Below are 16,814 nucleotides of genomic sequence, written 5' to 3'. Positions count from 1 at the left end.
GCAACCTAGACTATGTAAACTAACTGACGGGCGTAAGACTAACCCCCCACACAACACAGAGACATACTAGCGTAAATTAGACTTGAGAAGGGCAGGTATGTTGAACTAAGCATCATCATTAGAAAGTATCTTTAATAAAATATAGCTTTTGGTGTCCACAAGTTTGAACTCACTAAATACTTCAGATGAAAGAATTCACATTCTCCATATTTTGGTTAAAACCTTGATTTTCAAGTTATGGTTTTGCTTTGGTTTGATGTAAATATGTGTATTACGAAATAAAAAAAACAAAAATTTTGATTTTTTTTTTGTTATTTATGTTTTGATATATATATATATATATATATATATACGAGCTGTATATATTATGTATAGTGGAAAGACAAAAGTATGTGAACCCTTTTGGAGTAACTCAATTGATGTGTGTTTTTTTATCTCAATCTAAACGATGGGGAAAAACATTGCCTACTTAAATCACATCAATAGCTTTCATCATTCTATTGTGACATTACATGTCTGGTCAAATGTATTAAGTGGCAGTAGAGCAGTGATGCTCAATAACAGTTTATTGCTTCAAAAATGACATTTTCAATTGAATTTCTTTGCTTTTACCAACTACTTATATGGATATGGATAGATATCCATGATATGGATAGATATGTTAGAATGTTCATTTTAAGAGGAGATTCCTTCTATAAAAGATAATATTTTTGCACTAAAATGACCGAGAAATGTTCACATTTGGCTTGTGACATTGCTAACAAGTCTGTTGTGGTAGCAGCTGAACCACCAACCATCTGCTCCAATCAGATCACTTTATCTGTGATCCAGCCAGACTGTGGCCTCCGACTCAGAGAAGCATCCCAGATAGAGGCTGGAACATCACTGCAACACCACAGATTAGCATGTCTCTTACACATATGCAGGAACAGGGTTTTTTCTTCAAAACCTCTACTAATGTCATATCAGGTTAGAGGGTATAGAAAAGATTTATCAAAATAAAATTACAGGTTTATGATGTCTATATTTGAAAATTATGAACAATTTTCATCTGATTGCATCTTGAATAGTTGCAAGTTTTACTTTTTTGTAGTGCAACCCAACAGCTCTAACATTTTTAGCAACTTTTTTTTTTGCACTTGATGACATTAACAAGTTGTAAGTTCAAACAGAAGCTAGTTAGTGGCAGTCCATGACTACAATGTAGTCTTGCGCAGATAATTAATAAACACACTGCTCTTACAGGGAGATAATAAATGAACATAGGAGCAGCAGTATGGCAGTAATGCAGATACATTACCCAGCATTACTTGTGTGCTTTAAAACTGCAGATTTGGTAATAACCATCCACAGAGTCTTGTCACGCCGTTTTATTATAATTTATGATGGGCTCTTTTAACGCAACTGTAAGGAACGGTTATATATCCACTGCGGTGTGTTGCTGCCATGCAGCCCCAGAGAACAATCTTCCCTTAATATGAGGCTGGCCTGCTTCTGCTGCTGGTGATGAATGTCCTCAGATCATAGATTGTGAAAGTCCTCACTCTGGGTTAATGTCAGTGTGAAGAAATGTGAAAGAAAAGCTGCAGAGGATGATTTGTGTCCCGTTTTAGCAATGCAGCCCGATATTCATGCACCTGCAGAACCTGACTCATTTAAAGTGACACCTTAAAACTGAGCTCACATAATTCTTTCCGCTGGACCGGATTGACAAATTCAGCATTTCCCAGACAGCATCACTGGACACGTTGCCAAGCTGTGATAGGTAATTTCTGAGGCAGCAGTCTTATCTGTCTTCCTCCCCCTACTTTAAAGAAAAGGAGAAAGTGGAAAAGAGACAACATGAGATGAGAGTAGGCGTGAGAGGAGGTAGATACATGCAGTGTGATCTCAGGCAGCTGTCTGCCAGAGTCTGCTTCTTTGTCCTGCAGAGGCAGAAGCATCAGAGCCGCACTATTCTGGGTCAGCGATATATTTCTGTGTCAAAACAGATTCTAAATTTTCATTGGATTCTGTAAAACTTGCAATTTAAAATTAGTTTCTTATTTTCAAGTATTTTATTTTCATTCTTAAATATAAAAGTTTGGAATGTTTATACAAAAAACGGAAACTGCAACAATGTGTGGCTCTAAATTCAGCAATAGCATGGGTTAAAATCTGTAGCGTCTTATATATGGTTAAGTTTGGTTTTGCTGTTGTAAACAAGGTTAAGTGTGATTGTGAATACGTTAATGTGGCTTACGTGTTGCAGTGTGGAAAAATTTTGTTTTTACGTTACTAGCAAGTTTGGGAGATATCAGCCTTTTTTTCCCACTTTATTCGAAATGTTGGGGGATAATACGCCAACTCCGCTAATGTGTTGCAATGTTTTTTGTCTTTTTTTTTCATGTAACAAGGTTGAGAGTTAGCATATTCACAATAATGTTTAAACAGTATCAGTCTGCTTTTTTTACATGTTACTAACAAGGTTGACAGTTAGCATATTCACAATAACAATTGTTTAAGAATTATCTCTTTTTTACGAGTTACTAGCAAGGTCAAGAGTTACGGTAGTCAAGGTTACATTAGCTTTAAAAGTATCGGTCTGTTTTTTTACATCCTGCAAACAAAGTTGGTAGTTATGGCTAATATGCTAATGTGGCTAACGTGTAGCGGTGTCGCATTGTGTTGTTTTTTAAGTGTTACTGACGAGGTTATTTATAATAACGTTTGCACTCAGTTCTTTTCATGTTAGTAACAAGATTGTGAGTTAGCACAGTCACGGTACCATTTGTCTGAGTGAAATCTGTCTGTTTTTTGTGCGTGTTCCTAACGCCGTTTGGAGTTAGCAAATTCACAATAACATTTGTTTAAGAATTTTCTTTTTTTTTAAGAGTTACTAGGTCGAGAGTTAGGGTAGTCATAGTAACATTTGTTTTAAAAGTATTATTTTTTGTTTATATACTGCAAGCAAAGTTGATTGTTATTGTTAAAATGCTAATGTGGCTAGCTTGTAGCTGTGTCAGATTGTGTTGTTTTTGCTGCTACAATGTTAGGTATTAACGTAGTCATAGTAATGTTTGTTTAAGCGATATAAGTTCAAGATTGTGAGTTATAGGTACAGTGAATACGATAAAATCGCTAATGTGGCTAACGTATAACATGTTACAAACAAGTTCTTGAGTTACTGTGAATGCAAGAGACGTCTGACTAACCGGCTTATCTTTGACTCTTTTTTCTTGCTTAATCTATGGTATTCTATCGGTGCAACTTATAAATATACATATGACATGATTTTGAAAATAGACTATTCATGGACTTGTAATCCGATGCGTCCTATAGTATGGTTGTATTGTTGGAGCTGGCAGCTCAAATGAGCATCTGTTGTAGCTCGTTACTCAACTGCTTGTGTAATTTTTCCTAACTTGTTTTTGAAGGGTTTTTAGTAGGGACACGCTGATGCATCACAACCATAATTAATATACATGTGGTCGAACAAGTCTTTCCTTATTAACACATTCATACCACGTTCATAATGGATATTCTGTCTGTTTCTTTTCAAAGGACTAACACAGTGTGAGCAGCTGCAGTATATCCAGTAAAATCTAAAGGAGGCAGTTGAGAATGAATAATTTATATGCCCATGTCTTCTTTTGATCGAAGCAAATACTCATAATTTGGTTCATTCACATGAGTTTCCATAAATATTGTGATCAATCTTGTTATGCGGGTTTAGGATCTTTTATATTATTCAAAAAAATATATATATATTCATTTTTATTACCCTGTTTCGGTTCTACTTTAAAACATTTCTTTCTCTATCACATATTTTAAATTTTTTTTCTTATTTATTTTTGAATCTCTTTTGTTCCTCTTGACTCTCTTTTTAGCTTTAGACAAACATAAAAATAAATAGAATTTACAAATGTAAACTGTCATTTGTGATGCAATTTTAAATTTCAATTTGCAATTAGCCCAAACTCTGGGACTGTTAAATTATAAGAACCCATAATGCTCTGCTGATGACATTAGAATTTGCTTAGAAAGTCTAAAATCCCCACACCGGTAAGAACAGTTATTTTCGTGGTGATGGAGGATGCGTTCATGCAGCTTTTGGGAGTGTTTTGGGAAATCTTTGTTAATTTAAATAGTTCAATCTTCCATTATTGGTTATGTTTAAGCAGTGAACTCTGAAACCTCTTGACAGTTGGAGGGCCAGCTCTACACGTGTAATGACAATAGTAATGATTCAAACGGGAATTGAAAGTATCAAACTCTTTTTCTTTATCTAGAGTGAACCGAAGGCTCTCGGGTGTTGGAGTGACTTACTTATAGCTACATTTCTTTAACATCCTTCCTATCTTTTTTTTTTACTTCATCACTGTATGATATAATGGCTGTTTTACCATGACAGGCTTTCTGTAGCTGTTCTCGCTGCTGCTGTATCAAGGCCTATTGTGATAAACAATATGGCATTCCTGTAGAACCGCGTAAGAGAGATGAAAATAGGATGAGAATAAAATGGTTGATGCTTACTCTTCCCTGTTGACTGAGACTTTTCTGAGAGAAAGATTACCTTTTTATTTGTGAGAGAAAGATCAGCAGGAAGAAGGGAAAAAAGTGCCACAAAGGCATTGCTGTCTATCCTCCTATTTACTTCTCTTTGCACCTTGTTGCTGATTCTGTCAATGCATGTCTTCCATACAGTATCTTTCCTGACTTGAGTTGGCCATTCATCATATGTTGAGGATCACTTCTTTATTCTTTTGATGTTTTTTTTCAGTTGTTACCTCAATAAGTGCCTAGTGACTAGTTGCAATATTCTTCCAATGTGGACAAGTTGCTAATTGCAAAGACAGCAACTGTAATCATGACACATAACACAATCGTGTGGGGATTGGTACAAAAACCATCAAGTTGACTCACTACCATTTTTACCTTGAGGCGTTATAGTCTCCAAAGGTTTCAGCATCAACAGAACCTGACACTAGAAAAACATGGGTGTCAAAGGGAAACAGTACATCAGCTGTTTGGATTGCTGCATGGCCAATATGTGAGGTTTATAGCTGCAGTCTGTTGTATTAAACTCGAATTTAGCCAGGTTGCTTCTTCATGACCATGCACTTTTTTAATCACCTCAATTGTATTGGATAAAAGTTACAAAAATAACAGATTTCAACATAAGAACCAGACTTTATAACACATTTTCTTTTCTGGTAACGTTTTCTGATTTAATCACTTGAACAATGAAAGAAAAAAGAAATCTGTTGCAACATAAGATCCCCATATTGTACAAAAACAAAGCAATTAGATTAATTCACAAACTCGTTCATCCCTTATCTTTATCTTCTTTATCTTCTTCCATCCCGCCATTATCAAAGGCCTCTGGGCTTTTTGTCATTCTGTTGATTTTCACTCATATCATTTATGTTCTTTCATATCTATTTTTGCTCTTGCAATGTGACATTAGGAAGAAACAGAAGAAAATATGCTCTCCGAATTCCCCCAAAACCTTGTGTTCTGTACTTGAAATGATGGGAAATAGCAAAACGTGTAAACTTACCACCTGGTGCACTTCTGTTCAGTTGAGGTTATTTAGAGCTTTTTTTGGCAATCCAAAACCGCACCTGTCTGCTCAGTAGTCGGCCCACTATTTTGATCTTTGTGTGTAAGTGTGTCTCAGCGTCTGTTTGTTTTTATGTGTGTTGTTTGTGTGTTTATTTTCATCTCTATAGTCTGTTTAGATACAAAAATATGATTGTATTTGTCAATCTCAGTATCTCATTGTAAAATATTGGTTATATTATAAAAATTGGCAGGATTTTCCCGTGTGCTTTAGCGCAACTTCCTGCCAGAATTGATGCGGATCACTCACGGTCTGCGCAAAAGAAAAGACCAGACGCTGAAACGATCGCTCCATGGCGCAAGCCGGCCGCGCAGGACCGTGGCGCTTTGTGTCTGGTGTGAACAATACGATAGGTTAACAAGGGCGCCAAATGGAAGCGGCCTCCATTCTGCACCGCTTGGCAGCACTTCTGTGTCCGGTGTGAATCTGGCGGTGTACAGCACTTTGCTTAAAGGCCCAAACACCTTTACAGACATAATCCCATTCACCCATATTCGCTCCACTGCCTTTAAATACGTGCCAAACTATAACCACCAGAAGCAATGTGGTATTCGATGTCTTGCCCAAAAGACTCTTTGACACAAGGGCAAGCAAGGTGGGAATTGAACCTTCCATATTTCAATCAGAGGCTGACCGCTCTACCTCTGCTCCTAATGATGTCTTAAGGATCTGTTTTAGTGATTGCGTCAGCAACTAGAATCCAACAGAAGATTTTCAGATGGACAGGTTTCTAGCAAACCATGCCACCATGAGACCTATTTGAATGTAAACGAAGTAAGAGGAACATTTATACTGTATTTCTATACCTAATGTGATCCCAGTGAAGGACCTTGTTTTTATTTTGTCTATACTGCCTTTTCTTCTCCTAAATCCACATTTTGTTCCTGGTGTGAACGACATTGTTGGTCCAACAACAAGTTCCGAGACCAAAACTACCCTAACCCTAGTCAATGAGTAGATAGGACTATTGCATAATCTGATAGTTTTAATCAGTTTAAATAAATAAATATGAAAACCAGAAAGACTACAGAAGAAAATGAATAGACTAAGATCAAAAGTGAACCCAAGAGAGACTCGATGAGTGAGTGACATTGGCCTGGTTGAAGTCTTGTGGTAACACTCAAGCCGCAATATTTTCTCCAGAGCTCCTCTCCAGGCCTCATGTCCCCCCTGCCCCCTCCACCATTTGTCTCTGAGCTCTTATGAACACAAAGGGTTGGAATAGAGAACGGCACGGGACAGGTGAGGACAAAAGAAAAGTGAACAGTCATTAATACTAAAAGAATTGATCTACCCCCTCTCTGTGGATTCGCCCGTCAGCGACTGACTGGAGTGTGCTCATTATCCATCTCTGCTCCAGGTAATTACTGGCTTGTTTTGATTGAAAACCATTTAATTAGTTGCTCATTAGAATTGTTTAATTAAACTCACCCCATGCCTTTATGACGCATGGGTGTTTTTTTCCATACTTCATTAGTTGGTGTTGCATCAAGAATTGAGCGGTAGCGTTGAATAAATGGACATGTTGATCTGCTGTTGGCATTTTGCAAAAGCTAATACTTTTAGATTGTTTGCGTAGATCCGACTAAAAGCAATTGAGCAGCTCCGGGAAGCAGATTCTTTATCTGCTCAACTTTACCTGAGCTAGGAAAGATAAAGGAGTGCTTGTGATCGGGCTCGGATTCAGAAACTTTCCTTGTGCCGGAAGTTTTGTTCGGCTGTGACACTAGGTCTTCCGGGCGGAAATCAAAGACGGTGAGATGAAGCAGATGGAAGTAGAGGGAAATGTAGGAGCAAAATACAAAAGGCAACGTGAGGCATGTTGGAATAGCTGAACAGCTCGGTTTGAAAAGCTGGACCCGACATAAACAGGACAGTGAGAGGAATGCCAAACGGACCAGCAAAGACAGATGCTGTGATCTTTGGTACATTTTTTTTCTTCTCCTGTCTGTCACTCTATCTATTTCCAAAGCTTTCACTCCATTCTTGTCTTTTATATCCCCCCGTGTCACCATTCTTCTTTTATGCTGCCTTGCTCTTGAATTCTCTCCATATTCAGTGCTTTACCTGGGCTTTTCCTTTCTTTCCTTCTGCCACTGTCGATCCGTTTGCTTCCTCTTCCGACTGAGCAGTGGCTGACACAGGATTCTTCCAGCTGAGCAATTTACAGAAAGAAGGGCAGCTGTGTATAACCTCTCACGTATACATCAGCTCATGTGGGGGGGAGAGTTTTCCATTGCATATGTGACTGCGCGCAGATTAGATGAGTAACAACTGAGCAGGCCTGATTCTGTTTTCGTAGCACGTCCAGGCAGACTGTGACAGTGAACAAAGTGTCAGTGTGTGAGAGTGGACTAAAAGCCAGCGCAGAATGTCATTGCATGCCCCAGATCTGACATTTGGGAGCCCAGAGCTTTGGACAGTGGCTAACTGCCTACATCGCGGGGATAAAGCCAGCTTCCAAGTCGACCTCATGAAGAGTGAGATGAAAGTCAATGGGGAAGCGAGGACGGGACTTGGTTATGGTATTTTTTTTTTTGCTTGTTTGGAACAGAACAGTGTCTGGGCATCGCAATATTGACCGACAGGAAAAACTAAACCACATTGGCACGGAAACTGCAGAGTCTGCATTAAGCTAGAGTACAGTTTGGTTCAGTGCAGTACACATTTCTGTATAAGTGTAAATCAAAAGTTATTCAAGCGAATGACACTCCTTCTTTCACACTCAGCTGTTGAAGGATTTAGGGTTGTGGTCTAGTCTAAATAGTGTTAGGGTTGGCACTGTAGTTTTCTTTTTTGCAGTTACTTGGCAAACAAAGAGATTCCTTTGTACAAATGGTGATCACCCTGAGCCTTGATGGTTTTGAGTGAGTCCAATCAGATAATACCAAGGATTCAAACCTTTTTTCTTGACACGCAGTCTTAATCTTTGCGTTGTCTTGCAGGTAAAAAGTGACCCACTACCATGCTTATATTTTAAACATTGTCCAAACAAATGCAGAAACACGATTTTAGATAATAGATATGTACTGATGCAAAACAAAACGCGTACTGAGGAAAAAAATATATGTTTAAATGGAACCAAATGAGTGTTTATACAAGACAAATGTATATCAGGTATCTCCATGTGTATGTTAGTTGCATGTATGTATATGGGTATCTGAAACAGGATATGTACTGCCTTTACTAGAGAAGGAACAAGACTATAACAGATAGGTGCACTTGGTGTTTTGTATATGTATTATATTTTTCTCCTATTTTTCCTTTTAATATATGTAAGTCTTAAAAATATATTATCATCAATGTCATAATGTTTAGCTGTAGGAAAAAAATATCTCAACCTTTTCCAACTTGAAATTTTATAACTTTACCTAAAGGGGTTTCATCATGAGATCAAATGGCAACTGGCTCATACTTATATAGTGCTTCACTGCCTTCTTAGAAGCCTCAAAGCACTGTACAGTCCCATTCACGCATGCACACATTCACACTCTGATGGTGGTTCCGCTGACAAACACTTGTGCCAACCTATGACCATCAGGAGCAATGAGGGGTTCAGTGTCTTGGTGCTTCAACACATGGTGGGCAGGGCGGTAACGCCAGGTTCACACCAGACGCGGAAGTGCTGCGAAACAGTGTGCGCGGTATCCGCTTCACCTCCTGTTCACACCAGACGCGGATTTTTTCGCCACGATTGACAGGCGCTTCTGCTCAGCTGTGGTTATTTAGACCTTAAACATTGTCCTTCTTGACTTGTCGCCAGCTGTTCTCTGCCTCTCTCTTGTTGATTTTGTTTTTAGACTAGGTGACAAAAATAGTTAATTAAAAAGTACTACATGTTTTACAACTATATGAATTCATCTTGAGCTACAACAGAATTATGAGTTTATAAATTATTTGTTAAAAGTTTAACTGACCATGTCTAAAAATGTGGATGTATAGATATACATTTACAAGATTCTTTTAATAATTTACTAGCACTGTAAATGAGCTTGCAACTTAAAGAACCACCTCTTCATAAGTGGTTTGAAAATTATTTATAACCTAATTTTATATGTTTAATTGTTAATGAATAAAGTCTTAACATACCATTGATAAACTCATTATAGTAATCCTCTTTAATCATAAATTACAACACAAATAAAGTACTTGCTAATGGTTAATAAAGTAGGAGTGAGGCTTTATAAATGAATTATTAGGTGTTTACTCGTGCTTTATTAATGCTTCATAGTGTGTATGTTACTATAAATTGTTGTTTTTTGTTGTGTTAGGAGTAAACTGCTTTAATAATTAATTTCCTCAAAAATTATAAAAGAAAACATTCCAGATAATTGTGTGTTGCTTTTCCTTCCAATATCAATAATTCAGAAGTAATGATTTCACATTTATGTAATTACAATAATAAACCTTTACTGTGTAAAAGAAAAAAATTAATATCCACTAGTCATTGTCTTTTTGTATTGTATTAAAAATGTGTTCAAAATAATTTTATTTGAGTTGAATTCTTAAGTACTGTGATGTTTCATCATGCACAAGAGTTTAAGATTAAGGGTTAAAGGTTGGATCGGTTCCCAAATGGTCCCTCTGAAACTGCCACTCACCGTCCCCCCCAGGAGATCCCCCCAGGAGATGGGTCAAATGCAGAAAACCAAATTTCACACACAGTTGATGACGACTAATGGGACTTTGGAGCTGCTTTGCCAGGTGCACTAACTGGATTGTAGCAGCTGCTTCAGCTGTTCCAATGAGGGTGGAATCATACCTGTTATACACTGTGGAGTAAATAAAGAGCAATTCATGTGTCCCAATGTGTTTTGGCAGATGTAACTTGATTGCTTACGCCAATGAAACCAATAGCTCCAAAAAAGGTGCCAAAAAAAGTTGTTTAAATTAATCGCACCAAGAAAAATGGATCGCATTTCCCTTTGTTGACTTTTCTGTTGCTCTATCCATACATAAAACAGTCAGCCAGAAACAGATACTAAACTTGAAATATATATGATCATCAGAGATTTTTTCCTCTTCTTTTATTGGTTACCAAGCCATAAAGCTTAAGTACTATTTGATGACACATGGTATTAGCGTTTCACATTTGCATTCAGCAGATCTTTGCCCTTTGGGGGTTTCCATCTTATAGAAACGAATCTCCAGCAAAGTAATCACTTTAACTACAAGAACGTAACAACAAAGCAAAGATTTGATGTTTTTGTTTTCCAGTCAGGCATCTTTAGTACCTCATGACCCCTGCAGCAGCAGCACACTCCAAAGCGGAGCGTGCAATCTTTGGCTTCGAGGCTCTTTGTTGATACCGGGAAAGACCGTATTGAATTATTGAATTATCTTGTGTCGTGTCTCTCCTGTTTATCTTTAAGACGGTCATTATGGCGTCCCCACGAAGCTGCTGCCTGCCATCTTTTTCCATACTGTGGATTTATACACATTAAGCTGCCATCTCCTTAAATTTGAATTAAAGCTTTGCTGTACTCTGCACTCTCGCGAATACATTTTCTGCAGCCTATTTTGTTTGTAGAGGACTGGGGGAGAAACGGAGAGCCATCAGCGCTGTGAACTCTTCCTCCTGGGGAAGAGAGGGAAAGAGGAAGCCTCTCTTTCCTCTGTGATACAAAGAGACAGTTGAATCCAGATCTAGGAACTAGAAGATCCAATAAGCCATTAGGGAAAGTGGGAAATGTGCCGAAATGAGTCTGTGGGTGAGAAAGAAAAAGCATGTAAAGCTCGCTCGGAACAGAGGAGGCAGATGTGCACGTATGAGCGGCGTATGAAAAAATATTAAGAGCCTTATTCGTATTCCCATAAACCGCTGCAGTAAGGATGCTCTCCTTGCGTGTTGGATTGGTGAGTTTAATGGAGACTCCAACACGCGGCTTCTATCAAATTCAGCCGAGCGGCACGAGGGGGACACAGCCAGCCAGATAAAGAACACAGGAGTAAGCCTGCAGAAGTTGATAAAGCACAGGAAAAGTGGACAAAAAAAAAAAAAATCAATAATTTTACTCACATGTTTGAAAAAGTGTGAGGTGAGCAGCGAGATGCAGCCGACCTTCAGGTGCCCTGCTGCTTTCCTTTCATGTGCAGAGCAAATTACCATGTGGTTTTCAGTGGGAAAAATGAACTCACTGATGCATTGAACTAATTTCATTTAACATTTTAAAAAACGAGAGGAATCGGCCCTGCGACTTGCCATAGGCAAGGTGAAAATGCACAAGGGGGGGCTGTGTCTGTGGAGAGAAACATGGTGCAGTCAGCACTTTGTGTTGAATGGGGTGAGAATAACAGATAAGCTAGAAGCCATCAATCCACCTCTCCTCGTATTACTCATTTTTATCTATCTCTTTACATATCTTAAACTATTCATCTATTGGCTGATCTTGCAGCTGGACACCATCCAGATGGAAACCCAACAGCCTCCTTTTGCAGCAGGTGTGGTGGAGCGCTTCACCCCCTACATATAAAGCAAAAATACACCTTTTTTTTTTTTTTTACTTGCACCAGATGTACCTGCTGCGGTCGTGATGCTTGTCAGGGACTTCAGAAGCAGAAGGAGTTAAAATGGCCGTGCTCTTGACTTCTACTAATCCTATTAGTTGAGAGTGCTGCTGTTAGAGGGCTGCAACCTCACTTTTATTGGCAATCCTTTGCTGTTATAAAGCTTTTTACCCTTTGGCTGGGCTGTTGCACTCATAAATCTAGTTTCTGGACGTGCAGTGATGTTTTTTTTTTTTTTGCTAGGACGCATTTGTGTGCGCGCCTCTCGTATGTCTTACCGTCTCCACCAGGTTTGCAGACAGCTCTACTGGTTATTCTATGACGTGTTTGTTACGGCATTCAGACAGTCAGTTCAAAAAAAAAAAAAAATTCAATTTTTCATGTTGATCTGAAGCCTTTGCTTCCAAAATCTCCTCTGAGGGGGCGTGGCTTTTGAAACTGAGCTGAGGAGCCCCGACCCCGATTCCTAGACACGCTAACCAGGCCTGATGAGGGGTTTAGCGCATGTGTAGAAAGCTCATTAATTCAAGCAGAGATTTTCTGCGACAGTTTGATCGACAGCAATTTAAAGGAGAAATACTCAGAAATGCAAAAACAAAATTATTTCGTATTAGATTTGTTCTTTCATAAGAAAATGCCACACATACATGTTAAAAACTCAAAAAACATGATTTTCATCGGAGGGTGACTTTAAAGACAATAAAGAGGAGCAGAAACTACCAGGTCTGGCTGTAATGCTTTTAATTTCCTCCTTAGCTGATCTCTAAATGCTCGTGCTTTGTCACTGCCACTACACTGCAGAATAAATTCACTCTTTCATCTCCTCGTGCCTCCTCCCTCTCAGTCTCTAATTCATCTCATTTCCGCCTGGTTTGAGTCCCCCTCCTGCTTTCAGTGCCGACTCCTCCAGGATCAGGCCGACGCTGCTGGCTGCTCCGTATTCCGGGGCCGTTGCGTCTCTGGTGGAGAGTGATTGTGTCGGTGGCAGGGAGGTCAATTGGAAGAAATTGCGTTGCAGCCACCGTAGAGCCGAGGCGAGAGAGAACAAACTGGATATTAGCCCAATCCATGTAGCCCGCCGTGTTTACACCATCTATTCCCCCTCAACTCTTCCCGCCCCCCCGCTGTACTGCCGCCGCCCCTCAATACACCCATAATCCCTCACTTTGGTCTCCTGTCGCCTGGTTGGAACCTTTCCAATTTTCCTATGAGCTATGTTTTGAAAATATCAATCAAATGTTCCCTATTTCAAGCAAGTGTTTATGAATTTTTAACACATCTTCAGGAACTTTCCTTCAAAAGAAATATAGTCACTCCAATGAAAATCGTGTTTTTAACAGATTGTTTTTTAAAAGATTGAGAACATAATTGTATTTCTGAGTATTTTTTCTAATCATTGTGAATCAGGAGCAGATGAAAAAATACAGTTAGAGCGTATTTGAAAGTTTGTATACTGGACGAGACACAACTTCTCAGCAACGGGGGAGGGGAAGAGGAGTTCTGTGCCAATCAGAGGCAAATTCCCTATTAATTACTGCCGCTCTGCATAAACTATGTCCTAGAAAACAAGTTTTTTAAATTATTATTATTATGACAAACATTCCATAATCACAATTAAAATACCACTGGGAACACCTTTACAATATATCAAACAAAGGTTTGAGTGGGACTTTAAGGAAAGATGTAGGAAAACCGAGTCAATCAAGTCCAGGTTTCATTGAGGATTCGAGGGTGTTCAGTTCTGTTCTTGGCATTACGTCCTGGTTGTGTCCGAATTCCCCCCAATCACTATATAGTGCACTATATAGTTCATTCGCCCTTTTTAGTGCTGTCTGAATCTACTAATTCCAAAGTTGAGTGCACTCGAAATTGCCCAGAAGTCTTCGCGAAAAACTAGCGTGCATCAATGGCCACTAGATTAGCAAATATAGACCACAATGCATTGCGGTCAACAATTTTGAACAAAAAAAGTGTTTAAATATAATATTTGAATAAATCATCCACATTTTCACTAATCAGAACACAGTGGAGTCATAAATAAACGTCGGGAAATTTTCCTTTTTATTCGATTTTCACTTCATGAAATCTGTGTCACATCCGGTGTTTAGAAAAACAAAAGAAAAGTAGTGAGCATCGTGTCCAAATTACTTTTAAAATCTAGAGCACTATGTAGTCCCGCACTATATAGTTGTTTAGTAGTTAGGGGTAAGAGGAAGAAGTCGGACAAAGCCCTTATTCTTTTATCTGTAGTCAATATTATTTTAATTCAGTGTATGGTCAACCACCTAGTTGCTTCTCAATGTGACATTATCACACATTTGGCCTGGATAATTCATCGCAAATGTATTGTCATTGCAATATCGGCCTGTGTGAACAAGTATTGAAAAAGATGGCTTAACTTGCTAAAAATGGTTAACATAAATATTTACACATGTGTAAACCAGGGCAATACTACAAAACAGACCTCCACACAAGTGTTGACCAAAACAAGAATGCCACGGACCAGATGGAATAGATCCCGGACAACACCCCAAATAGGTTACCAAACAGGTAAATAGGTTGGAACCTTGGCCAAACATAAAGCTAGTCAGAGAGACTACTGATCCATCCATGTTGACCGTCAGAGTCAATAGCTCCCGTTTCCTCCTTAATTTTTCGGGGACATGCAAACACAATCTTATGGCAGCTTGATGTATTTAGCAAATACAACAGAACCTTCATATTTGACCAATCAGATGGACCTTTTTTATGTTAGATACTCATCTCCTATGTAGACGTGGATCATTTGGAGTATAATTTAAATTCTGTTGCATTTATTTAAATAAAACTGATGCAATGAAAAGGAAATTGTGTATTCATTGTTTTGCTACATGGTTATGTATCGCAGGTCATATCATCATTGCAATATTGATCACTAATAACACATATCTCAATTTTGTCTAATATCGTGCAGCCCTCTCACACATGATATATATTTTATCTACACATGTGCAAACAAAAAAAAGCCTAAGGTCTGACAGTGTTTGTTTTATTGATTATTGAGTTTCCCGATCACTTACTACTACTTTAAATCAAATATATATATAATTTTTTTTTTTTAACTGGGCTATCTAATTTAAAACTATGCTGTAAAAAAACGACGAAAACTGTAAAACAAGCTGATAACTTTCTGCAAGCAATCTCCTCCTGTCACCTTCAAGCAAAAAGAGGCAGACCTTTTTTTTTTTTTTTACTGCATTACCGTAAAAATAATTATTTGGGGACGCTCTAAATTTAGCAATAGACAATTTGACAAACTAAATGTTGTTACTCGACCGAAGTCTGTTCAGTGAGCAGTAAAATGAACTGGCGAACAACATTACAGCCGACAGGGAGGTGAGAGTAAGGGAAAGAGTGAAGATTGATTTTTGTATTGTAATGCAGTGTAGAAAACAAAAACAACACAAACAAAAAAAGCTTAGTCATCTAGATAATCTTTACTGATGCAAAATAAAAATTAATTGCTTTTCATTTGTTGTTTTTTATGAGGTGCTTTTCATACTTTCCATTCATCTTTATGTCTGGAAGCAGGGGCGGAGCTAAGGGGAGGGGGGCCAAGAGGGGGTATCTGCCCCCCTATCTGAAAGCTTTGCCCCCCCCACTTGCCCCTAATTTTCAAGCCAATTTTAGTAAGTAAGTAAGTTTTATTTATAGAGTACCTTTCACAGATAAAATCACAAAGTGCTTTATAGAGTAAAACGATGAAAGAAAATAAAACAGGCTAAGAACACTAAATAAAACATGGTCCTGCACAAATTAACTAAAAACTCACTTACAAAGTAACGTCTTCAGCTGTTTTTTTAAAAGCCTTGACATTATCAGCCAGTTATCAGCGATAAAGGCAGGGTATTCTACAGTCTTGGGGCAACTGCTTGGAAAGAGAGGTCACCTCGAGTTTTCAAGCGAGTCTTTGGCACTCTAAGAAGGTTCAAAGCTGAGGACCGAAGGGAGCAGCTAGCAACATACGGTACAAGTAGCTAGGAAATATAATCGGGGGCCTGTCCATTAACAGCTTTAAAAATCAAAAACAAAAATTTTAAAATTAATTCTAAAACTAAAAGGTGGCCAATGTAAAAAAAGATGAAACAGGTGAAATATGAGCCCTTCTGCTGGATCTAGTTGAAAGCCTAGCAGCTGCATTTTGCACCAGCTGAAGGTGATATTCTGTTGATTGATTAAAACAGGTAAATGAGAATTAATATAGTCTAAGCGAGATGAAATAAAAGCATGGACCATGATCTCTAGGTCAGCCTTAGTTACCATTTTACTCGGCTCAGAAATAGTTCTCAAGTGGTAAACAGTTTTTGACCAAATGTTTTGAATGATTATTGAAGGACATAGACTGGTCAAACATTTACACCGATGTTTCTGAGGGTAGATATGCCCGAGGAGTCTGGGGAGCCTAAGTGATGTTTAATGGAGGTGACTTGATATTCAGGGGCAATAATCAGGGTTTCTGTTTTCATTTCATTTAGTTGAAGGTAATTGAGACTTAGCCAGTCTTTAATGTATGAGAGGCAAAGTAATAAGCTGTCTAACTTATGAAACTTAGACTCAGTGAAAGAGCAGTACAGTTGGAGGTCATTGGCGTATAAATGGTAAGACACATTTTTTAAAACTACTAATAAATTTACCAAGATGGTTGCTATACAAAAGAAATAGG

The 16,814-nt window shown here is 38.4% G+C and overlaps 1 protein-coding gene across 1 annotated transcript in view; it reads left to right on the top strand.

Moving 5' to 3' along the window:
- Positions 1-16,814, top strand: part of LOC112159049 (cadherin-4) — a gene marked incomplete in the record, with an annotated part of 327,458 nt that overhangs the window by 30,084 nt on the left and 280,560 nt on the right.

Source organism: Oryzias melastigma, linkage group LG7 (genome assembly GCF_002922805.2).
Source record: "Oryzias melastigma strain HK-1 linkage group LG7, ASM292280v2, whole genome shotgun sequence".
Classification (NCBI taxonomy): Eukaryota; Metazoa; Chordata; class Actinopteri; order Beloniformes; family Adrianichthyidae; genus Oryzias; species Oryzias melastigma.
This window is presented reverse-complemented; position numbering and strand designations above follow the sequence as displayed.